This window comes from Tursiops truncatus, chromosome 4 (assembly GCF_011762595.2).
Source record: "Tursiops truncatus isolate mTurTru1 chromosome 4, mTurTru1.mat.Y, whole genome shotgun sequence".
Taxonomy (NCBI): Eukaryota; Metazoa; Chordata; class Mammalia; order Artiodactyla; family Delphinidae; genus Tursiops; species Tursiops truncatus.
Genome location: NC_047037.1, coordinates 89808300 through 89833545, shown reverse-complemented (window position 1 = coordinate 89833545; position 25246 = coordinate 89808300). Strand labels below are relative to the sequence as shown.

Here is a 25246-nt window from a genome sequence, read left to right as displayed (position 1 = left end):
GCTTATAATATTGTTGACAATTAAATGTGCACCTAAAGTGAATGTTGAACTATTAAGACTGTGTTCATTAGACTGGGGTCTACAGAGTTGTCTGTGGATTTATTTTTGTTGTCAAGGCTAAGTAAACAGTGTCCTTGTTTGTGGTCTGTGATTATTGTGTCCAATGATGTAAGCAAGTAATTCCACACTGTTGAGAGCTTGGCCATTTTATCCTGCTTTAATTTAAAACTATATTCCACCACTTCTTCGGAATGTTTTGAAAACTTAAATTAGCATTTTTAAAGAAAAATGAAATTCGTTTTGGTAAGCTTTTGAGAATTTAGCCGCATATTAGGATGATTCAGAACTTCTTGTAGTTCTAGATAATCTGAGCTAGAAATTGCTATTCTCACAATTCCTAAAGAATTAGTTAAGATTATGTTATGGAGTTTTTCAATTTTCTATTTACTATTAGTTATGAAAATTTAGGACCTTGTCCTAAAGGTAACTGCATGGGGGCAGATGCTTACAGGAACCAGGCAGGGAGCGTGACTATGGGAAATGGGGATTGGGTAAGAGGATAAGAAATAGTGGGGATCACGCCTTAACTGGAGGTGCCTGCCCTATGTTGATTCATTTTCACCTTCACTGGGCAGGCCAGACCAGTACAGATTTTCAGACTCTAGGCTCTTGACCCTCAAGTCTAGTTGGGGGAACAATTTAGTTGGGGAAAGCAAAACTTAGAGACGGAATGGTTTAGTCACAGTTTGAGGCAGTTGCTTGTTCATTCATTCATCCCTCCGTCCATCCGTCATTCCATCCAGTCATCCATTCTCTTCATTTGTACACGTATTAAGTCACTGATCACTGAGGTACCTATTGTATGCCAGGCTTTAGACAAAAGGTTGAATCCTTGCCTTCAATGATTTACAGTTTTACAGGAAGCTGGCAGAAAGCCAAGCAGAAATAGTACAGAAATCACCTTTTTTTCATAATATTTTATCACTGAAAAATTATTTTTTAACTTGTTTATCTCCTGTTCTTCCTTTGAGAGTAGAAGCCTTGTCTGTTTCATTCCCCTTTCTATCCTAGTGTTCAGAGCTGTGCCTGATATACAGTGGGTGTTAAATAAGTAATTACTGAATGATTTGAATGAAGGTTTTAATTGTAAGACCTTATGGAGGGGAGGGGACATGAGCCAGGTATTAAAAGGTGGTCAGGCTTTGAGGAGGTAGAAAAGGAGGAAGTGACTGACAGAAGGAACTATATGAACAACATGGTCACAAAGTAAGAAAAGTGGCCTGGAGCACAGGGATGGGGGTCGGAAAGGTAGACAGTAGGAGGATCAGTAAAGAAGCCAGCCTGGATTGAGTAGCCCTTTCTCGTGTTGGAGAGAAGCTGGAAGCTAATGCAGTTGAATGAGATGTAGGTGGGACGAGGGGAGGGGTGTGGCAAACATACATCGCATAAACAGAAGAAGCAATTTGGTTACTAGCATGGGCTGTGGAATCACGCACTGTAGGTTCAAATCCCAGTTTGCTATCTGTAAATCTGGTAACTTTGTTCAAGATGCTTAACTTCTCTGTTCCTGCGTTTCCCAATTCCAGTTAAAAAAAAAAAAATTCAGCCGTTAAGATTATGTTCATTTATATTTTTAATAACATTAGGAAATACTTACGTTATTTTTCCTAAAACTAACATAAGTGAGTAAAAAAGAATGGGGTAAAAATTTTTTTTGCATATCATTCATTTACTAGAACAGTTAATTTTGGTATATTCATTCAACATTTGGCCATATAATCGAAAGAGGTAAACACAAGCACCCAGATGAATATCAGACATATAATCCTGAGAGAAGGGAGCAAGTTACAGAAGAATATTCTACTTATCTAGAGTTCAGAAGCTGGCAGATTTAAACGGTGTATTGTTTAGGAATACATGCATAAAGGCAAGCATATAAAGAAAAGTTTATAATTATTACAGCTCGTCATTTAAAAAAATACTCCTCAGGAAGGATTTATAGTAAAACTTCCCTTTCCCTGTCTTCCCATCTGCTACCCTGATACGTTTAATCATCAAGTCTAGTTGATTCTACTTCCTTTGCATCTCTGGAATTGATCCATGGCTCCTCCTCTTTACTGGCCCCATCCTAATACAGACCACCACATTACTTGCCTGTGTAATTTAAGCAAGTTCTTTTTTTTTGTTTTCCTTCAATTTTTTCAATTTATTTATTTATTTAATTTATTTGGCTGTGCCGGGTCAGTTGTGGCACTCGGGATCTTCGTTGCAGGATCTTTTACTTGCAGTGTGCGGGATCTGAGTTTCCTCACCAGGGATTGAACCTGGGCCCCCTGTATTGGGAGCAGAGTCTTAACCACTGGACCACCAGAGAAGTCTCTAAGCAAGTTCTTAAAAAGTGTCCCTGCCTCTAGTTTTGCCCCTTTTCTGTCCACCCTCCTCCCCTTGCTGCCGGGGGGCGGGGTGGGGGGGGGGCCCTTCCAAAATGCAGATCTAATCTTATTACTCCTATACTGAATTCTCATCATTCTTAGGATAAATACACACTCCTTACCATGACTAAGAAAGTCCTGAATGATTTGGCTGTTTATCTTTTTGTTCTTATTTCTTAATACCCACTTACCTTTTCCTCTCAACTCTTGCCTTTCTCATGTCCTATTCTCTGATTGAAATGTGCAAGAATGGGGTAAAAATTGAACATATAGCATGATGTAAAGGCATGGCAGGCTTCGGGGTTACAAAGAAAAAAGGCAGGGAGTCAAAAATCACTATGGAGTGATGTGATTGTGGGCAATATTTATTTCAGTTTAAAATCATATACTGTATATAGTCTACTAGTGAACATTCATGAATATAAGAAATTAAATCTCCTAAATTAGTTTAAAAAAACATAAATGGTGTTTACAAAGAACATCTGTGTTGTAAGAATTAGGGCTGTTGTGTTACACACATTTATTTCCATTTCTGCATTTATTGTACTCTGCCCCATGAAACTTCCCTTTAGCTTTTTTGATGCATTGTATTTGAATCTTTAGAAATCATTTTATGCAATTTCTCCTATTTTTAATGCATACTTGATTTTAGTGGGGGAAAAGTAAGGAAACATTTTATTATTTGAGCTTATTAATTACCCTCAATGAGTAAATGTCTTTTGAACATCTGCTATTTGACCATTATCTTGTTGTGTTTAGGAAGGTAGAAGTGTACTTGGTTCCTTACTCTCCAAAATCTTATAAGAGGACTGAGAAAACAAAGCTATAGAAAAAAATAGAGAACAGTTGAAGGAGTTTAATCCTAATTCAGAACTATTCTCTAGGTTTTCTGCCTCCTAATTTTGTTTCCAGTGTGCCTTTTTGATCAAGTTACTTGGTTCTCCAGATAATTATTTGAAAACAAAAATGTAACAGAGAAATGACCACTGATTCATATACTCCAGCTGCTTCTAACTCATCAGCACTGGTTTACGTGATCAAATGATTCTTGGCACTGTTTCAAGAAGTTCCACCAGAGGAAGCATGAAAGCCTAAGTGTTGGCTTAGTTTTTGAGCAGTACCACATAGCAGTTCTTTTTCAAAGTTTCGGAAGTAGAATCGTGCTCTTCATTTTCTCTGGGAAGATATCAAAGGACAGTTAACCTGTTGTTCAAGTACAGAAATATCTCAGAATTGAGAATTTTGGCCTTCTTAATCACAAAAAAGGCACATAGATGTATTTAAAGAAAGGACAAGATCTAGCAAAACAAAATTTGTTTCAAAAGTGTGATTTTCACAGTTGGCTGGAAATTTTGCCTTGTGCTCCATGAATTTTGATTAGTTCCTTTATGCCTTTGTTTTAGTGCTTTCCAACATTTTGGGGTGTAATTTGGTCCCTTCATCCTTTCTACAGATCCTAATCCTTTCATTTTTTCCCAGGAATATATTACTTCACAAGTACAATATGAGTTTTACAGTTTCAAAGAGGAAGTATTTCTTGTAAACACTTCTGAAAATATTTTTATAAATAACCATTCCGTGGGACCAGTAAGGGTGTATCAGCTTTAAGCATGAAGATTTTATGACTGAAATAATTAGATATATGTTTTATATTATAAACAAAATTATTTATCTATGTTCATATACACGTATCTATTGTATTTCAGTTTTCTAAATCTTCATCTCTCTTATTTTACCACTCCCTCTCTTATTTCTTTAAATCATTTTAGAGTTTAACCTTTATCCAGAGCACTTCCTACCTACATAGATGAATCCCTCTTGCAGTGACCGTGTTGGGCAGTGTTTCACATCTGAGAGCTTATTTACCTATTACTTAGTCTGTCATAAAAAGCCATGCCAGTGGGCCTACAACCAGCACTTGGGGTTTGGGACAGATAGTAGGAATTAAGCTGTTCGGGAGTGCGAGGTCAGGGGTTCCACTCATCAATAAAAGCACAGGCTGTGTATGGTTCCAACAGAAGTCACAACTTTGCGTGCCCCAGTATTGCCGGAAACTTAGTTACTGACCTTTTGTGACCTTGCCTCCTTAACACAACCCATAATACCTCCAGCTTCCATGCATTATCCACTCTTGGGAAGTGGCCAATTTCCTAAAGGTTAATGCCATTCTGGATGGGTTTTTTCCCCTATAATCTTAAGGACAGAATCATAGATTAAGTGTAGAATCACATCATTAGCTTTCAAGGTATATTTCCCTTCTCTTTGGTGCTTGTAAGTTCTAGAAGAAGCCTTTCTTCTTCTTAAAACTATAATGCCTATCTAAAAACAAAAAACAAAAAACAAAACATAGATAACATTCTTCATTTTTCATAGGACAGTGAAAAAAGTTATAATGAAAGAGATCAAAACAATAGCTAGAGAATTCGGGGAGCAGTGCAAGTCCAATATGATGCAGAAACAGCTGCTTTAAAGGGGAGGAGAAGCAGGAGGCATTTGAGAAGCATGTGGAATTCCCTGCTCCCCCCAATTTTATTCTTCATTGAAGAACAAATGTATTTTTAAACTTTCCAGTATATGCTAAAAGCACCTGATTTCAAGAAAGAAAACCTAACTCAAATCTTTCCTTTTAAAGCTTATTTAGTATGTGAGTTGCTTGGCCTCTACGGAGCTTAGTGTCTTTCTCTGTAAAATGGAAATGTTTACCTCAGTGGTTTTTCTCTTAAGTGAAAATATATTGTAAAATATGCTTGCTAAATTTCCATCAGTAAAACCTTGTGTATTGTAGACCCATCTTAGATATCTCTGTATCAAGGGACTTGCTAAAACATTGACAAATTATGACTTTCAAACCTGAGACCTCATAGAGCTAGAGAGATATTAGAGGATAATAGAAAAACAGCTTTTCTCTGGAAAAGTTATCAGGTTAAAAAACATGCAAATAAATAATATATGTAATCTGATTTGAGAAAATATATTTCTACTAAATATGATTTACTTGTTTTATAAGGAACTATAAAAATTAATGAATGTTCACCAAAATATACAAACAGCTCATACAGCTCAACAACAAAAAACAAACAACCCAATCAAAAAATGGGCAAAAGACCTTATAGACATTTCTCCAAAGACATACAGATGGCCAGTAGACACATGAAAAGATGTTCAACATCACTAACTATTAGAGAAATACAAATCAAAACTTCAGTGAGGTACCATCTCACACCAGTCAGCATGGCCATCATTAAAAAGTCTACAAATAACAAATGCTGGAGAGGGTGTGGAGAAAAGGGAACCCTCCTACACTGTTGGTAGGAATGTAAGTTGGTGCAGCCACTGTGGAAAACAGTGTGGACGTTCCTCAGAAAACTAAAAATAGAATTACCATATGCTCCAGCAATCCCACTCCTGGGTATATACCCAGACAAAACCATAATTCAAAAAGATACATGCAACACTATTCAAAATAGCCAAATGTTCATGGCAACACTATGTTCATGGCAACACTATTCAAAATAGCCAAAACATGGAAACAACCTAAATGTCCATCAAGAGATGAATGGATAAAGATGTGGTACATATATACAATGGAATACTACTCAGCCATAAAATGAATGAAATAATGCCATTTGAAGCAACATGGATGCAACTAGAGATTATCATACTAAGTGAAGTAAGTCAGAAGGAGAAAGACAAATACCATATGGTATCACTTATATGTGTAATCTAAAATATGGCACAAATGAACCTATCTACAAAACAGAAACAGACTCACAGACATAGAGAACAGACTTGTGGTTGCCAAGGTGGAGCAGGATAGGGGAGGGAAAGACTGGGAGTTTGAGATTAGCAGATGTAAACTATTATATATAGGATGGATAAACAGCAAGGTTCTACTGTATAGCACAGGGAACTATATTCAGTATCCTGTGATAAACCATAATGGAAAAGAATATAAAAAAAGAATGTCTATATGTGTATAACGGAGTCACTTTGCTGTACAGCAGAGATGAGCACAACACTGTAAATCAACTATACTTCAATAAAAAAAATAAAATTTAAAAAAGAAAAAAAAATCAATGAATGTTACCCCTGTTAGTAATAGCATGCAGTTAAAAGGAGAATACAAATCCCATACCTAGTAACATTCTATTTTCAAGGGTCTTAATACTAATAGAAATATTTCCTTGAGCAGAATACTTTAGGTAATTTAAATGTTCTTATTAAGATTTCATGAAGATAATAAAAGAATATTTGAATGTATGTGGTGAGGAGAATCTGTAACTTACTGGTGAATATATACCATTTAGCCTTTATAATCATTATGACACAAAAAAATGTTACTTTGAATTTTTTTGGCATTGTGTATATAACTTAATTTTGATTATATGGTAGCTATGACTGTGGCTTTTATATTAAAGAGATTAATTCCATCACAAAGTTAATAATCTCTCAGTATAGTATGAGTTTGACATTTGGGAAAACTTATAAGCCTATGGGCCTGTAAAATGTAATCTACTTACTATACTATATATATATATTTTTCTTAATGTCTTGGGTTAAAAAAAGGTTTGTTAAGATCACCAGGTGTTCTCTGAGAGATTGCTGATTTTTAAAAATATCTTAAGATGATTTTTAGTATAATAGCTGCCTTAGCATTGAACAGAATGCTCAGCCTTAATGTCTCTTGAAGGCTAATAATGCAAGGAAATCTTAGGGGAACTTGAAACATTTAAAGATAGATCTTTGCATACAACCTAAAGTTTTACTTTAAAGTTTATTTTACTATATTTACCAGTATGCACAAGCGCAGGCTTTATTAACAAAAGGGGCACGTGCAACTTTCAGAACTCCCACCCCTCTGGGCCCCCTGTAACTTTTTCAAATAGGTATGTTTAGATTTATCAAAATAGAATCAGATTTGGGGAATTGCAGGAGTATTACTTTATCACTGATCCTGAGTCTCCTTCCTATACACATACCTTAAAGCACCAACAGTTTCTGTTAATTTGTGCCATATAGTTTATGAGAGAGTGTTCTTTTCCAGATTAATGTTAGGAAGTTCTCTTAGCACTATACTTTTCAAAGACCTCCATATGGAAAAGATAGAAGTATGATATTTGGGGGAATTTTTATTGTCTGACTGTATTTAATCATAGTTTCACATTTCTAAAAAGCTAATTATCTGAAATTAGAGACTAACTGGTGTTTTGCTAAATCTTTTAACACCCTTGTTGGTAGTTCAGGGATCTTCTGCATTTGGCCTATGGCAGTTCCAATAGCAGCTGTCAGTTAACCAATATAAAAAGTGTTTATCTGACATTGACCTTGTGCTAGGCACTTTGCTGGATATTATGGGGTAAACAAAGCCCCTTGAGCTAGTCAAAAAATTTTAAGTGATCATGACCCTAAGGCATATCTTTTGTCTGAAAACAGAATCTGGGCATATTCAGGAAAGTGGGTACTGAAACATCAACCCAGGATTGTTTCCTTTTTATTTCCCCAGCCAGTTGCCAGAGAAGTAATCACTAATCCTCTAAATCCTAATCACTTTTGGTGATCCAAGATTATCACTATCTAAAGAGACAGTGGCAAAGGAAACCTTGAAGGAGACAAAAAACAGGTTTGAAAACTTGCAGCTGATCTTTCAACATTTATTGAGTGCAACACAGTGTACTAGATGCTGGGGTTGTGAAGATGAGCAAAACGTGGATTCTTTTCTGTGGGATCTCACAGGGTAATGAGATCTTTAGTCACAAATGAGAGTCATCCATGCTGTAATAGTGGCATATGCAGAGCTTTTGGGAACACATGGAATGCAGCCTAACTCTGCCTGAGGGAAATAGGTAAACTGAGATATCCAGCAGTCACTTTAAGTGAAAAAAACCAGGTTTTAGATTTAGACAGAAGGCACAGAGGAAAATAATGTAGATTAAAAGCCCCAAACACAGTTATCCACAGGAACTCAGCAATAACATGGCATGAGCATGAGACTGAAGATTTGCCAGTGGAATAGAATTGCAGTTCAGGAGTTGAAAGGGACATTTTGCTGGGCCCTGATACTTTCAGAGGTAAATGCTTTTCATTGAGGAAATTGAGCCTTAGAAAAGTTAAATAACTCGCCCAAGTCACATGGTCTGGATTCAAACTCTGATCTGTGCTATTCCAAAATGCCTGCTTTTTGGACTAAAACCATGATGCCCCATGGGAAACACAGAAAAGAGCAGGAATGCTGCCATAGCTTCTCACTGCAGTTTTTGTTGATTATACCAGCAGTTTCAGTGGGGCAAGTACATGTACCAGCAAACTTTGCTGGACTATCCATCTGCAGGATTGAGTTCTAGTTCTGGCTTTCATTTGTGATGTTGAGCAAATCACTTCAATACTTTTGAGGTTCAGTTTCACAATCAGTAGCCTGGAAATAATATTAGAATTGCTTCAAGGGTCAAGTGAGACTGTAATAATAGTAACCACATAATAATTCATGGAATAGAGTAAGCTTACCATATGGACATTTTAAATAGAACAGGTAGTATCAGTTAACTCTTTAAAACCTTATCTCCCCTTCGATGTTATTTGAATTTTATTTGCTACTTTTGAAAGTGAAAGGTTTATTTTGTGCTTCTGGGAATGAACCTAAGGTTCTAGGGCACTCGATGGACCAGTAGCTTGGGAACTGAAGTTTTGGACTACCAAACACCATAATAATAAAAAACTTTTAGTGAGCAGATAATTAATAAAAGCAACATGTATTTGTATATTGGTGGTTGGGAGGGTGATAGGCTTGGTACTAAGGTGAATGAGCATCACATCTTAAAAATGTTAGGCCTCTCTTTTCCATGAATCTTTTGTTATATCAGCAGATTGAGGTTTTGGATGGGACATATATAGAGTTACATCTTTCTATATGTCACTCAGCCATCCATCAGTATCAGTGATCCAGAACTCATATGACCTCTGGAAATAAATGTCACTAAGTTGATGTATGTATTTTATAGAAGACACCCATCCCTTACTTAAACCATTTTTATCAGAATTAAACAGATTTAGTTAGCTTTTTGGCTGATTTCCACAGTTAGAATGGAGAGGGGAGCTTCATGCAGGCACTCAGTAGTGAGAACCTAAGTTTTCTCTGTGTGGAGTTTTAAAGTAAAGCATGTTCACTTCTGTGAACTCATCTCAGTTTTGTGAGATAGTTTAAGAAAATGAGATGAACTTATTTTTATAGGGAAGAAAGGTGTAGCTCAGGGTGTTTCAGCACCTTGGCTTAGGGGCTGGCAGCTCGTGATTGGTGGGCCGGGAATTGAACCCACATCCCCTGCTTGCTGGCAGAAATGCAAAATGCCAAACACAAGGATCAGCAAAAGCCTTGGGGGCATCATATGAATACTTTGCAGGATTGGTGTTAGTAATAATTGTCTGGGAAACACTAAAAAACGGTTAAATCACGTTGGTGTGGTCTCAGAAGTTCCCCATTTTGAGAAGATTTTCATTTATGATAGCTTAAAATTAGACAAAACGGTTGTGATACTCAAAGAATATAACCACAGGTAACTGGAAAACTTAGTTGCTCCATGTGGCTCATTTCTTGAGGTTCTAGATTGCTGTCCTTTTTTAAAAAAAATTATTTATTTACTTATTTATTTTAAACTCTTAGTAACAGTTGAAAGGTGCTCTGGACTGGAAGAAGGGTTCACCAGTCTTTAAACATTTTTGCTGCAGTAAAAGAATTTTGAAAACTATTGGATTCTGTCATATATTTCTTCAATGACATTTAAAAATTTTGTCATAGGTTTAATCATTTGCTAATGATATAATCGTCATTGATTGTAAATGTTGACATTTCTTAATAAAATTGGTATAGCCTTTTAAAATGTATTTACTTGAATCAAATACCATAGCTGTTTAATATTTACCTACCACTATCCATTTACAAACTATTCTTTAACAGTCAGATTTTAGTGTGAATTTTTCTCCTTGAAGTCTTTATTATTATACTTTTCCCACTAAATTTTATCCTTATGTATTATTACATTTAAAAAATCTATTTTTGATCACCCTATGGTACTTCTGGTGACAAAATTTAATTTATTGTGATCATGAGACTTTAAAAGATATTTATCACAGTGATTATTAGTACACAGTTGATCAAAATAACATGTGAATTACAAATTTTGATAAATAATATTAGAGAAAAATATTATTTTACTGGAAATTTATCTCAGTGCATTATTGGTACTTTTCTTCTAGTTAGTTCATATATCAACACATGAATATTATTCACTGCAGAAAGAGTTCAGCATACTTTTCATTCATTTTAATATATACACTGAAATTTTGTTTACATAAATATGTTGAAGAGGATGAGAGTATTATTACAGCAGTGTCACTCAGTTCTTTGAACTCCTCCTCAGTTATATTCAGAACCACAGTGCTCTATCATTTAAAATTGTCTTTAATGATTTATCAGCTGACAACCAAATTAGGTCCTCCTCCAATTTTATTCCAAGCAAAAAATTGGCAAAACCACCTGAGTTGCAAGAGTTAGGGCCACACACTTTTTCGCTACCAGTATTTCTTTCTTTTTTTTTTTCTTTAAAGAAGATGTTGGGGGTAGGAGTTTATTAATTTATTTTTGGCTGTGTTGGGTCTTCGTTTCTGTGCGAGGGCTTTCTCTAGTTGTGGCAAGTGGGGGCCACTCTTCATCGCAGTGTGCAGGCCTCTCACTATCCTGGCCTCTCCTGTTGCGGAGCACAGGCTCCAGACGCGCAGGCTCAGTAGTTGTGGCTCACGGCCCAGTTGCTCCTCGGCATGTGGGATCCTCCCAAACCAGGGCTCGAACCCGTGTCCCCCGCATTAGCAGGCAGATTCTCAACCACTGCACCACCAGGGAAGCCCCTCGCTACCGCTACCAGTATTTCTAATTGTACCCTTATGTCCTGCTCAGAGGTTTTTTCCTACCTTAAGCAATGCCCCAGAGTGACATTTGTGATGAATGACTATGTGCCTTGATTTTGTAAAGTGGGAGAGGGGGGATAGGAAAAGAGGGGAAGAGACAGGTGAACCTGCTCTCTAGGGGCATTCTCAGGCAGATAAGTGTACTTACAAAGGTTGATATGGAAATTGATTTACCATCTATGTGCCTGCATACCCCTCATACCCCTTAGAAAGTCTTATGCACTTCTAGGAGTTTGCCTAACCTAATTTGAAGACTGTTGTCCTAGTAACCAGTGGGCTCTTAATTAAAAAAAAAATTCTCCCCCGATGTGTGTGTGTGTGTGTGTGTGTGTGTGTGTGTGTGTGCGTGCACGCGCACACACACACACACACACACTCCTGTAAACTTAGAACAGTGCTGGCCAAGGTAAATAGTTTATGTTGTCTAGGTTAATGTTAAAGGTCTTAATTGCTTCTAAGCATGTTAATAAATCATCTTTTCCTGAGAATGAATCTTCACAATCCTAATTCTCTATAAATTCTCCAGGTCAGGATTAACACTCAAATTGCCTGTAACTTTTTTCCTACACATCTTTTGCTAGTCCTACTCACATTTACTAGCACCTTGGCAAAGCGTATTTTAAATAGCTCAGTGTAAGGAGTTGTGTGCAATTTTGAGTAAACAACAAACAATTGGCAACAGTCAGATTACTTTTTTCCCCGATTTGTCTCTTTTGCATATCAGTTCATAAAATTACCACAAGAGACCTCAGATGTAATTTACGTTAACTCTTTCCCTTTACAGAAAATGAAACCAGAGAGATTAAGCCAATTGTTCAAGGTCATCGAGGTGGTATTAGGAGAACCGGTGTCTCCTAACTCCCATTATTATACCCATTGCTGCATCACACTTTCTGCTGCCTTTTGCTAAATTGCATTCTTTACCACCATCCTATTTAATATTATTTCTCCTGGCGACTGGGGACTAGCTTTTGTCAACTCAGCATTATTGTTTAAATAGAGAGGTATTTACTTTTTTCATTGAAGACTTTTCTCAAAACAAAAATGCTCCTTATCCCCTGGCAAATACTTTCTGCTGCACAGTAGGACACAGCCAGGCGAGCCTGGGGCCCGGGGCGCCCCACGGCAGTGGCACTGGGGGAGGGAGGGGATGTTAACAGGTCAGAATAGAGGTGGATTGGCAGAGCAGGAGCTGGTGGGAGGTGGGAAGCTTACATCATTTCCCTGCAACTGGGCTCTGGCGAGTCTGTAAGGCCTCACTATCCCGTGTAATAGTTTACCAGATTGACAGAGATTCGTAAAAGAAAGAAAAGGTACGGCAGGACCGATGCTCACCCTGTTCATAAATCTGTGCTATAAGCTGAAACTGTTGATAAGTAACTAGAAGCAGCCAGGACGGTCTGTGCTCGCTCCCCCCCAGCTCAGTTCCTTTCTGCTCCGCCCCATCCCTGCTCTCTGCTGCTCAGATCAGCTTCCTGCTTCTCATGAAAGCTGTTCTCCTATAAAGCTGGTCTGCTTTCACTGAAAGCATTATATTCATAAGTCTGAGTCAGGTTTTGTGGAAGTATCATTGGTTTGGTTTTCTTTGCGGGATGAAGGGGGAGGGAAGAATTTTAAAAAAAAGGGGCAGGCTAAAAAAGCAAAATCATCATGAATTTTGTTGTCACATCGTGCCGGTGTTATAACCAGCTCTGTAGACTGCTGCACTGAAAACATTTCTGTGAGAGGTATGTGCTTGAAAAATGGAAAGGTGACTGTTGGCTGTGGAGCAGACTGTCCACCCAGCAGCTGCTCAGATGGTTGTAAGGTCGTAGTTCTTTCTAGTGTTTTGATATGGAAAGGGCAGTCATTACTTGGAACGTGGTACAGTTAGCCAGCTATTGGTAAAATGTTAACTGTATGCTTGGTCCCCACATCAGGACTCCTGAAAAGCTCCTTCACCCTGAATCCATCTAGTCAAATCCACGGCGTTATTCCAGACTCTTTTGGTGGTGGTTGTCTGTAAACAAGATGATCCTGTTTAATATCTCTCTCATTATATCTCTCTCGTTATTTAGAACCACATGACAAAGATTAATGAGAGAGACTTTGAGTAGCCTAGAAGAAGCTTCAGATCATTTGGAGCTTTTTGCATTGACAGATGCGAAAGTAAAAGGAAATGGTTGATGACTTACCGTAACCTAAAGTGAAAGTTTTAAAGTTTAGAGGGTGTGTTATATGTAAGTGGAAAAATCTGGAGGGGGTCACTAAAATTTAGACTCATAACCCCACCCACTACAGTAGTTGCCTGACCTATATTAAGACCAGAAGGCTCTGGATGTATCTTTTTCAAAGGAGATTAGGAAATGTGTATAAATGCCTCTATTCAGTGGTCAGAAGAGTAGGATTAAGAATAAGAATATAACCAACACTGGAGGAAATACGGAGGACTGTATATTGGTCCAGGCTATTATGTTATAAAACATTTTAGAAAATATTTAAAGTAGGAAAATACAACATTTTATCATGTACATCTGATAAGCTACTAGTGGCAGAGACCATTCAAACTACAAGGGAGCTTCTGCTTGATTTTAAGAATATTTTATCATGAAATTAACTTGAGAACTCTTGAATGTTAGCATATTTTAAATTTATTTTACAAACTTTGGAATTAAATTGTTTAAATTTATCAACGTGTAAACATGCCGATACTGTTGTCCTTTTCCTCAAAGATGGTAATGCTTAAATCACTGAAAGCAGTTATTCACGAATAGAATAGGCTAGCTATTATAACTCAACCTAAATTCTTCCCTTTAAGAGACTGTGCCATTTAAACTTGATTTCTTCTCAAATATTTGCAAAGAGAGCTAATCTTCATGATCATAGAGGATAATGTTAACAAGTTAAATCTAATGCAGGCTTCTGAGAAGGAATCCCCTCTACACTATACCACACACAGACAGGTAGCCACCCTGACTGTATTTACCTTGGTCATTCCTAAGTGTAGCTGCATGCTAGAAACCCCTGGAAAGCTCTTAATACCTACCATTGCCCAGGCCCAATCCCAGGGATTCTGATTTAATTGGTTAGGGGTGGGGCCTGGGCATTGATAGATTTAAAACTGTTCCCAGGTGTTTTCTATTGTGTAGCCAGAGTTGACAACAATTGCATTACCTGAGTGTCCCCAATGCTGAAGCAGCCCATTCTGTTTTGGGTACTGTTTGTATGACACCAAATCTGCTTTGCTATGTGTCCTATTAGGTCTGAACTTTGTCACCAGCAGCTCATCAGATATTCAGTATCTCTCCCCCAAGACTTAGCTTTTCCAGGAGAAATAGTCTTAGTTTTTTCAGTCTCGAGGGCTTGTTTTCTAGGTCCTTTCCCATTCTGGTCACTTCCTGTCATGGAATTGTGCTTGTTTTGTCAGTATCACTCCTAAGTAGGGTGTCCTGGGGATGGAGCCTATCATTCTAGAAGTGTGGTATCCAGCACAGCATGCAGAGAATACAGTAAAGCTGCAACTCTCTTGTTCTGGACACTATACTTCTGTTGTTCGTGGCTAAGCTTACGTTAACTTTTTTGGCAGTCATATCACACTGTTGACTCATGTTGAGCTCGAAGTCAGCTCAAGCTTTGTTCTTTTTCACATGAACTGTACTTAAGTCAGGCCTCTTCTACTCCATGCTTGGTGGATTTTTTTTCACTGTAGTACCAGGGTTTACATTTATACTTGGGAAACATAAGAAGAAAACCCAATGAATCAGTTATTCCACACAGGGAGACTGATGTATCCAAACTGAAAGCCAGAAGTTTATTATATGCATATAGTTGCGATTTTAAAGAGTGATCTAGGCCATTCATTTGAATCTACAGTTAAATTTAATCTTGTTAATTCAGTCCATCTTTCCAGCATTTCTTCTGATTCATTACTCAGAGCTTGCTGTTCAAAGTTAGGAACCCATTTGACTGTGCAGTCTGTCTTAATGTTTGTATTCAATACTTGGTCAAATGCCTTTCCAAAATCAAAATACATCCAGGGCATTCTCCTGAACTATTTGTGTAATATCTTTATTTTAAAAGGAAATACACTGAATTTGTCATGGCTTTCTTGTTTAATGACACAAATAGAAGACAATATTTTGCAGATGAGCAGGTGACTTGTCTAAGATCACACAGTTTGCTACTGTCAAGGCTAGAACCCAAATCCAGCCCTGCTCATGTTCACTCCAGTGCTCTGTGGATCAAACTGCAAGTGCTGATACCATTTGTCTTTTAGGATAAGACTTCAAAGAAAACTGAAAGGAAATAAGGCCTCCACGGATGCTTCACTGTCTCTTTTGGGATATTTAATATTTAATCCCATAACACATAGCCCAATCAGCTCTTTATTTGTTCTTAATTTACTGTTCTGCCCAATAAAAGAGGGTTAAAATGACTAGCCAGCATTCCTAAATTAATTGTAGAGAATAGTATTCTTAGGAGTTCAGGCATCCTAGGTCCCTTGGAAAGTTATTTCACCACCCCCTGAACCCCACACATACACGCAGTGGGTCACAGTAGAGTACTATCACTTTGTTCGTAATGAATCACAGCATGGGAAGTTTTAATATATTAAACGAGAGGCATATATAGCTCGACTTTTTTTTTTTTTTTTTTTTTTTTTTTTCCGGTACGCGGGCCTCTCACTGTTGTGGCCTCTCCTGTTGCGGAGCACAGGCTCCGGACGCGCAGGCTCAGCGGCCGTGGCTCACGGGCCTAGCCGCTCCGCAGCATGTGAGATCTTCCTGGACCAGGGCACGAACCCGTGTCCCCTGCATCGGCAGACGGACTCTCAACCACTGCGCCACCAGGGAAGGCCCTTATAGCTCGACTTTTAATTTTGCAGGTGAAGAAACTGAGGCCCAGGCACAAAAGGCTTCCTGTAGCCATAGTGCTTAGCAGAGTACTTAGTACCTAAGCATACTTAGTACATAGTAAATACCTGGATATTGCGCAGCTTTCTTCAATATTGTTTTCTTCTCTATATAGGAATTGGATTTAACCTTTCTTTTCCCCCAGCTTTGCCCTTGGGCATTTATTTCCTTAAAAGTGTTGAAATGGAACAGATTTTTCAAGAGTACCTATTACTTTAGGAAAGCTCCAGTGATATAGTAAAAGCTCAGATAACCAGGTTTATTTTTCCTGGTTTTTGACTTACAAGAAAATAAGCTCCTTTCCTCCCCTTTGAAATATTGATTTTAAACAATTCAGTTTTTTTTTTTTTTTTTTAAAAAGACGAGCTCCCAAAGAATGAATAGCCTAGGGCCAGTCTGTATACATTTAGCCTGAATGTGCACATCTTCATTAGGGTCCAATGAATACTGATGCTCACAAGGCTGACCCTAATGTATAAGACTTGCAGTCAGTCACTGGTGATTTAATTATATTCACTATAGGGTACTTACTAAAGCAAGAAAGTATTCCTTAATACATTTTAGAAAGTTTTTCAATAGCAGTAGTTAAAACAAAAGGCCTTATAAGTAAATTTAGTCAGTCAAACGAAGCTACTTCTCCAGCTTTTTGGTTAATACAGGTTTGAGTGTATGTCCTCCTTCACAGTTTGGAAACAGCCCAGTTTTATTAACCTGAGGCTGGTAAAATATAAACACTAATACCCTGTGAAGCTGCACTTTTAGAGTATTCCTTGCTTCTTTTGCAAAACCCAGTAGTCTCAAGTTCTATTTCCTGTTTTGTAAGCATATTTTACATCAATTAATAGTGGTTGGGGCTTCCCTGGTGGCGCAGTGGTTGAGAGTCCGCCTGCCGATGCAGGGGACGCAGGTTCGTGCCCCGGTCTGGGAGAATCCCACATGCCGCGGAGTGGCTGGGCCCGTGAGCCATGGCCGCTGAGCCTGCGCGTCCGGAGCCTGTGCTCCGCAACGGGAGAGGCCACAGCAGTGAGAGGCCCGCGTACCGCAAAAAAACAAAACAAAACATAGTGGTTGTATTTTTACATGGCTACTCTTATCTTATATTCTGAAATCCATTCTCATGACCCATTCATTATTTTTATGCTTCATAATGATGCTTTTAACTAGATGTATTTAACAGGAAATGAACATATAAATGTATACAGAACTATGAACTATGTGTGCATGACCTATACAGAAGCACAGTTGAAAACTGTAATATGACAAATAGAAGAAGGTATGATTACTAGTGGAATTAGTTAATTCTAGAGTAGTACTCAGTACCAAGTGTCCATATGTAATTTTAAGTCAACATGGGGTATTGGAAAATAAACATGAAATTGGGAAATACAGATTCAGTTCTTGTAGAATTTTAAAATGTAAAGCTCTAAAGCCCTAACCTCTCTAAGGTACTATTCAGAAAGTGCATATAGACATATTTTCTAAAGCTTCAAACAAATTTCTTTTTACATGGCACATCCCAACAGTCATTTTCCTATGTTTTTTTCTGGTGTTGTTGTTTTTACAATTAAGAAACTAAGTCGAACTTATCAAACTTTAGAAAGAATACTTCAGAAAGAAACCTAAACTTTAAGTTCAATTTTTAGTATTTATTTACAAAGCACGTGTTGCTTTTTACACAGTAAACTTAACAACTCTAACAAAGTGTGTGTGTGTGTGTGTGTGTGTGTGTGTATGTATGTATGAAGTTGCCCTTAAAGCCCATAAAATGGCAAAGAAAAATTGCCAGAAAATAGTGCACTGGTTGCTAAATTATTCATAATGAGTAAGTCTGTCTTAGTCTGTTCAGGTGGCTGTAACACACTACCACAGACTGGGTGGCTTATAAACAAAAAAACATTTATTTCTCATAGTCCTGGAGGTTGGAAGCCTGAGATCAGGGTGTCAGCCTGGCCAGGTGAAGGCCCTCTTCTGGATCCCAGACTTCTTGTATCCTCACATGACAGAATGGCCAGTTAAAGGGCAGTAATCCCGTTCATGTAGACTCCATCCTCATGACCTAAGCACCTTATAAACGCTCCACCTCCTAATACTATCACGTTGGGTATTAGGATTTCAGCACATGTATTTGCGGGAGCGGGACACAAGCATTTAGACCAGAGCATCCTGCTGCTGGCCCCGCAGAATTTATGAACTTGTTACGTGCAGAAGGCACTCACACCATCCCAGTAGTCCCAGCATCTTAACTGGTTCCACGGTTGACTCAAAAGTCTCATCTAAATATCATCTGTGGGACTTCCCTGGTGGCGCAGTGGTTGAGAGTCCACCTGCCGATGCAGGGGACACGGCTTCGTGCCCCGGTCTGGGAAGATCCCACATGCCGCGGAGCGGCTGGGCCCGTGAGCCATGGCTGCTGGGCCTGCGCGTCCGGAACCTGTGATCCGCAATGGGAGAGGCCACAAAGGTGAGAGGCCCGCGTACCGCAAAAAATAAATTAAATAAATAAATATCATCTGTATCAGGTATGGGTAAGACTCAAGGGATGGTTCATCCTGAGACAAATTCCCCTTTAGCTGTGAACCTGTGAAATCAAACAAATCATGTGCTTCCAGATTGTAATGGTAGTACAGGCATAGCGTTAAACACTCCCATTCTAAGAAGGAGAAGTAGGAGACAAGGGGGTGATAGTTCCTAAGCAAGTCAGAACCCAACAGGGCAAACAGCATCAAATCTTAAGGCTCAAGAATAATCTTCTTTAATTTGATGCTCTGCCTGCCAGGCCCACTGAGGCAGGAGCCCCACTTTCTGGACACACTAGAGCGTCCCTGCCCCCAGGGCTTTGCTGGGTGCAGTCCCACAGGCTCTCTCCAGGGTGGGAATGGTACACCCGTGGCTCTGCTGGTTTGGAGTTGTAGGGACCTGCAGCCCCGCCCTCACAGCTCTGCTGGGCACTGCCCTGGTGAGGTCTCTGGTGGCCTTGCCCTTGCCGTGGTGCCTTCTGCTTGGGTCTTGTGCCTCCAAGTGGCTCCTTCCCTTGAAATCTAGATGAAGATAGCCACTTCCCCACAGCTCTGCCGGGGAGGGGTCTGTCTCCCATGGCTTTGGGTGGGAGTCTTCTGGCCTGTTGAAACCCAGGTTATGCCCTCCCCACTTTTGAAACTGAGCCGGAAGCCCTGATGATCTCTGAATTACCTCGTGCTGAATATCACACATTTGAAGCAGAATAGCTCTATGGTTCCCGTCTATGAATTTCAAGAAGTCTGACAGCCAACCTTCATTTGTTCCTGTCTCCTTCCCCTCGGGTTCAAATTGCAGTTTTCTTGCTGGGGTGGCTGATTAAACCCCTGGTTCATATGGATACTCATCTTCTCATCAAAAGGTCTTTTGGCCACACCCTTAGTGGTCTTTCCCAAACATGCTTGCTTATTTTTTGTAATATGGATAAGCTGAGAGTTTCCCAAATTTTAAATTTCTGCTTCCCTTTTGATTGCAAATTCTGTCTTTAAGTCATCTCTTTCTTCTTCACGTTTTACTATAACATTCGAGGGAAGCCAGATGGTACCTTCAACACTTTGCTTAGAAAAAGGTTCAGCCAGATAGCCAGTTTTGTTGGCTATTTCTATCTTGTACAAGATAGAACCACAAGCTCTGTTTTCCACAAAACACTAGGACGTGAGGGCAGTTTAGCCTCGTTCTTTGCTGCTTTTTAACAAGGATTGCCTTTCCTTCAGTTTCCAATAACATGTTCCTCATTTCCATCGGAGACCTCATCAGAATGGCCTTCACTGTCCATCTTTCCACCGACATTCTGTTCAAGGCCACTTAGGTGTTCTTTAGGCAAGACTGAGGCTTTCTCTGCAGCTCTTCTTTTGAGCCCTCACTAGAATAGCTTTTAATGGTCTGTTCACTGTAAAGTAGGCTTTTTCTAGCATGCACTTCAAAACTCTTCCAGCCTCTACCCATTACTGTCAGTTCCAAAGCCACTTCACATTTTTAGGTATTTGTTATAGCAGCACCACACTTTGAGTACCAGTTTTCTGTCTTAGTCAATTCAAGGTGCTATGACAAAGTATCACAGACTGGGTGGCTTGTAAACAACAAACATTTATTTCTCACAGTTCTGCAGGCTAGAAATCTGAGATCACGGTCACAGATTTGACTATGAATGACAAAGCTTCTTACTAGGAGAATTATTACTATTGTATTTCATATTTAGAAAGTTCCAAAGAAAATGGATGTTAAGTGTCTTTATCAAGTAGGTCTAAATTAACCTAAATAAATCACCAAAGCAAATATGTATGACTTGTGAATTGAAATATATTATTTATACCTTAGATATTATCTTTGTATGAATCTTAGAATTATTTGATTCTTTTTATTAAAACACTTTAATTAGATTTATTTGAAGTTGTACAGTACTGTATAGGTATCTCTTTCATTATTCAATAAGGGACCTATCCTCATCTGAAGGTTCAGGAAAACCTGTCTTGGAGGAAGTGATAGATAAGATCCGATGAGTAGAAAATTAGGTAGATTGGGCTGGGAGTGGTGGGAGGGAATGCAGAGGCCCTGAGGTGAGAAAAAGCAGGATGTCGAGGAGAAACTAGAAGAATAGTATGACTGGATTTTAGAAAAGAGCGAGAAGGGTGGAATCATTGTGGTGGAAACCAGAATATGTGGTACCTTGTGTGCTTTGATGAGATTACTGCAAGCATAGTGGATAACATTGAAAGATTTTCAGCTAGAGAGTGAGGGGTTTGTATTTATGTTTTGTAAAGATCAGTTTGGTTCCTACAGGAGGGATGCTTTTGAGGGAGGCACAAATGGGGATGAAGAAGTCAGTCAAGAGATTGTTATAGTCGTAGCTTAGACCAGGAGGTGGCAGTGAAGATGAGAAGAAATGGACTGATTTACCATGTATTTAGAAACTTGAATTAATGGTTTTTATGATTGACTAGATGTGTGAGAGTGAGACAGAGGAAACCACACATTAACAGTAACATCTGATGCATTGATGATATAGTGACAACTACCGAAACAGGGACAGCCCCAAGAGAAGCAGATCTGTTGGCTGGACTTCTGAAGAGAAGAATGGCGTAAGGTAATTGAAACCTCCAGAATGAATGATGTTAGCTAAGGAGGAATGTAGAGTGAGAGTAAATTTGACTTGGTAATCCTAGTCCAAGGCCTTGCAAGGAGACTCTTACCCCAAGAATGAGAACATGAAGAAGTACACACTTCTCACCTGCTTTTTGTTTGCTGTTGTTGTTGTATCACTATTGCTTTATAGTTTTTTAACTAAACTTTTAATTTCAAGATAATTGTCAATTCATGTGCAGTTATCAAAAATTATACGGAGAGATCCCATGTACCTTTTATTCATGTTCCCCCCAGTGATAACTTTTTGCAAAACTATGGTAAAATATCGCAGCCAGAGTATCAGCATATATACAGACAATATGTAGAACGTTTCCATCACCTCGAGGGTACCTCATGTTGCCTTTCTTATTGTCACATCCACTTCCCTCTTGCCCTCTCCCCCTTTATAATTGCTTGCAACCGCTAATCTGTTTCCCATTTTTGTAATTTTGTCACTTTAGGAATGTTATAGAAATAAGGTTGTATGGTACATAGTCTTTTGAGATTGACTTATTTTCATTCAGCATAATTCTCTGGAGATTCATGCAAGTGTGTGTATCAATACAGTTGACTCTTAATGTGGGTTTGAACTGTGCAGGTCCACTGAAACATTGATTTTTTTTCAGTAAATATGTTAACACAGTACTACACAATCTATGGTTGGTTGAAACCACGGAGGGTCGACAGTAAAGTCACACACAATTTTTGATTGTGTGGTGGGGAGAGGGGGTTGGCACCCCTAACCCCTGTGTTGTTTAAGGGTCAACTGTATACTCTGTGGTAAAATGTCTTTTCATTAATTTTGTTCATTTTCTAATTGGATTGTTTGGGTTTTTTTACTGTTGTGTTTTGAGAGTTCTTTATGTATTCTAGATAATAGTTGTCAGATATGTGGTTGGCATATATTTTTTCCGAATCTATATCTTACCTTTTCGTCTTCTTTATAGGGTTTTTGGCAGAGCAAAAGTTTTGAATTTTGTTGGAGTTCAGTTTATCACTTTTTCCTTTTATGGATTGTGTTTTTGGTGTCAAGTCCAAGTCCAAGAACTCTTTACCTAGCCCTACATTCTGAAGACTTTTTTTTTCCTCTTTTTCTCTTTATAGTTTTGTGTTTGACATTTAAGTTCATGATTCATTGTGAGTTAATGTTTGTATAAGATGTGTTTCTTAGCTTGAGGTCCTTTGGATGGACCTATGGATGTCCAGTTGCTCCAGCACCATTGGTTTGAAAGCTAACCTTCCTCTATTGAGTTGCTTTTGTGCCTTGGTCAAAAATAAGGTAGGCATATTTATATGGGTCTATTTCTGGTTCTCTATTCTCTATTCTGTTTCATTGATCTATTGTGTCTGCTCCTCCAGCAATATCATGCATTCTTAATTATTACTGTAGCTATATATTAGGTCTTGAAATCAGATAGACTGATTTCATTCTTCTTTTTCAAAATTGTTTTAGCTATTCTAGTTGCTTGCCTTTCTGTATAAAGTCTAGACTAATCTTGTCTCTATCTACTGCATCTTCAAAAATCTAGCTGGGAAATTTTTTTTAAAGGAATTGTGTTAAATCTGTATATCAGTTTGGGGAGAATTTACATTTTTATTATGTTTAGTCTTCCATTTCTTGAACACAGTGTATCTCTTCATTTATTTAGATCTTTGATTTTTTTTCATCAGCATTTTGTACTTTTCAGCATCCGTGTGTTGGATGTCTGTGTGTTGGACATATTTTTATTAGATATATTTTATTTTATTTACATATTTTATATATTTTATTTTATTAGATTTACAATTAATTACTTCATTTTAAAAACTACTGTACATGGTATTACATTTTTATTTTTATTTAGTTTTTTGGCTGTGCCATGCGGCATGTGGGATCTTAGTTCCCCGGCCAGGGATAGAACCCGTGCCCCCTGCATTAGAAGCGCAGAGTCTTAACCACTGGACTGCCAGGGAAATCCAATGGTATTTATTGTATTTTTAATTTTGGTGTCTACATGTTTACTTCTAGTATATAAAAACGTTAATTTTGATGGCCATATGTTCGTTGCTCATAAATAAAAATATAATTGATTTTTGTATGTTTAACTCATGACCTTATAAGTTCACATACTCATTTTAGAAATTGTTTTTATAGATTCCTTGGAGTTTTCCATATAGACAATCATGTCATCTGCAAATAGGGATGGTTTTATTTCTTCTTTTCAGGATTATATGCCTTTTATTCCTTTCCTTGATTAACTGTACTGGCAGAACTACCAGCACTACATAATAAGAGTAATGAGAGTGGATATTTTTGCGTTGTCCCTGATCTTAGGAAACAGGCATTCAATATTTTAGTGTTAGAATGTTAGCTATACGTTATTTTTAGATGCTCTTCATCACATTGAAGAAATTTTCCTCAATTCCTCTTACTGAAGATTTTTATCAGGAATGGATGTTGAATTTTGTTGAGTACTTTTCCTGAATCAATTGATACGATCATATGATATTTCTCTTTTTACCAGTTAATGTGGTGGATTATATTAATTGATTTTTGAATATCGAACTATCCTTGCATTCCTGAAATAAATCTCTGGTTATGCTATATAATTCTTTTTATATATTGTTGAATTCTATTTGCTAATATTTTGTTAAGGATTCTTGCATCGGTGCTAATGAGGGATATTGTTGTATAGTTTTTCTTTTTGGTACTATCTTTGTCTGGTTTTGGTATCAAGGTAATACCAAAATCATTTTTCTATTTTTAATTTCATTTATTTCATCTCTTTATTATTTCCTTAATTTCTACTTGTTTGGGTTTATTTGGATCTTTTTCAAGGTTCTTGAGGTGGGAATTTAAATTACTGATTTGGAAGATTTTCTTTTCCAAGAGAAAGCTGCAAGAGTGCTACAGCCTCCCCTCTCAGCACTGCTTTTGCTAGTTTCCACAAATTTTGTTAGGCTGTATTTTCATTTTCCTTCAGTTCAATGTGTTTTTAAAAAAATTTCCCTTGAGACTTTTGATTCATGGATTATGTGTAAGTATATTGTTAGTTTTCAAGCGTTAAGGAGTTTTCCTGTTATCTTTGTTAATGACTTATAATTTGATTCTATTGTGATCAGAGAACACACTCCTAAGATTTTAATTTCTTTAAATTTGTTGATGAACTTGTTTTATAGGGTAGCATATAGTCTTTCTTGGTATGTATTCCTTGGGCACTTGAAAAAGAATGTGTATTCTGCTGTTGTTGGGTCAAGTGTTCTATAAATGTTGATTAGATCCTGTAGTTTGATGATGTTGAGATCTTGTATATTCTGATTTTCTCTCTAGTCATTCAGTCAATTCCTGAGAGAGGTTTGTTGACGTCTCACACTCTCATATCAGTTCGATAGGTTTTTATTTTACATATTTTATAGATCTGTTATTAGTACATACATATTATAGGATTGCTGTATCTTCTTGGTGGTATGACCCTTTTATCATGAGGCCCTTAATGTCCCTCTCCCTGTGTCTGGTGATTTTCTTTGAAGTCTACTTTTCTGATTAATATAGCATTCTTGCTTTATTTTGATTAATGTTTGCAGGATATGCCATTTACATTCTTTTACTTTGACCTACCTATGTCACTATATTTGAAGTGAGTTTTTGGTAGCATATAGTTAGATCATGTTTTTTAACCCACTGCCAATCTGGCTTTTTAGTTAGTACATTTACTTCCTCTTTCTTTACTTCCTGCATTTATAATAAGTGTCTTAAATACTTTACATACATTTAGAACTGTATTAGACACTGTTATAATTTGTTAAAACCATCAAAAATAATTTAGAAAAGTCAAGAGAAGAAGGAAAGCA

The 25246-nt window shown here is 37.8% G+C and overlaps 1 protein-coding gene across 7 annotated transcripts in view; it reads left to right on the top strand.

Moving 5' to 3' along the window:
- Positions 1-25246, top strand: part of BBX (BBX high mobility group box domain containing) — a 282397-nt gene that overhangs the window by 63238 nt on the left and 193913 nt on the right. For 4 of the 7 annotated variants that reach the window (XM_033855865.2, XM_033855863.2, XM_033855861.2 and 1 more), the window contains one exon: positions 21300-21377. The exons of the other annotated variants lie outside the window; for them this stretch is intronic. The gene's annotated coding sequence lies outside the window, so the exon portion shown is untranslated. The remainder of the gene's footprint in view (positions 1-21299; positions 21378-25246) is intronic. 7 annotated transcript variants of the gene reach the window in all.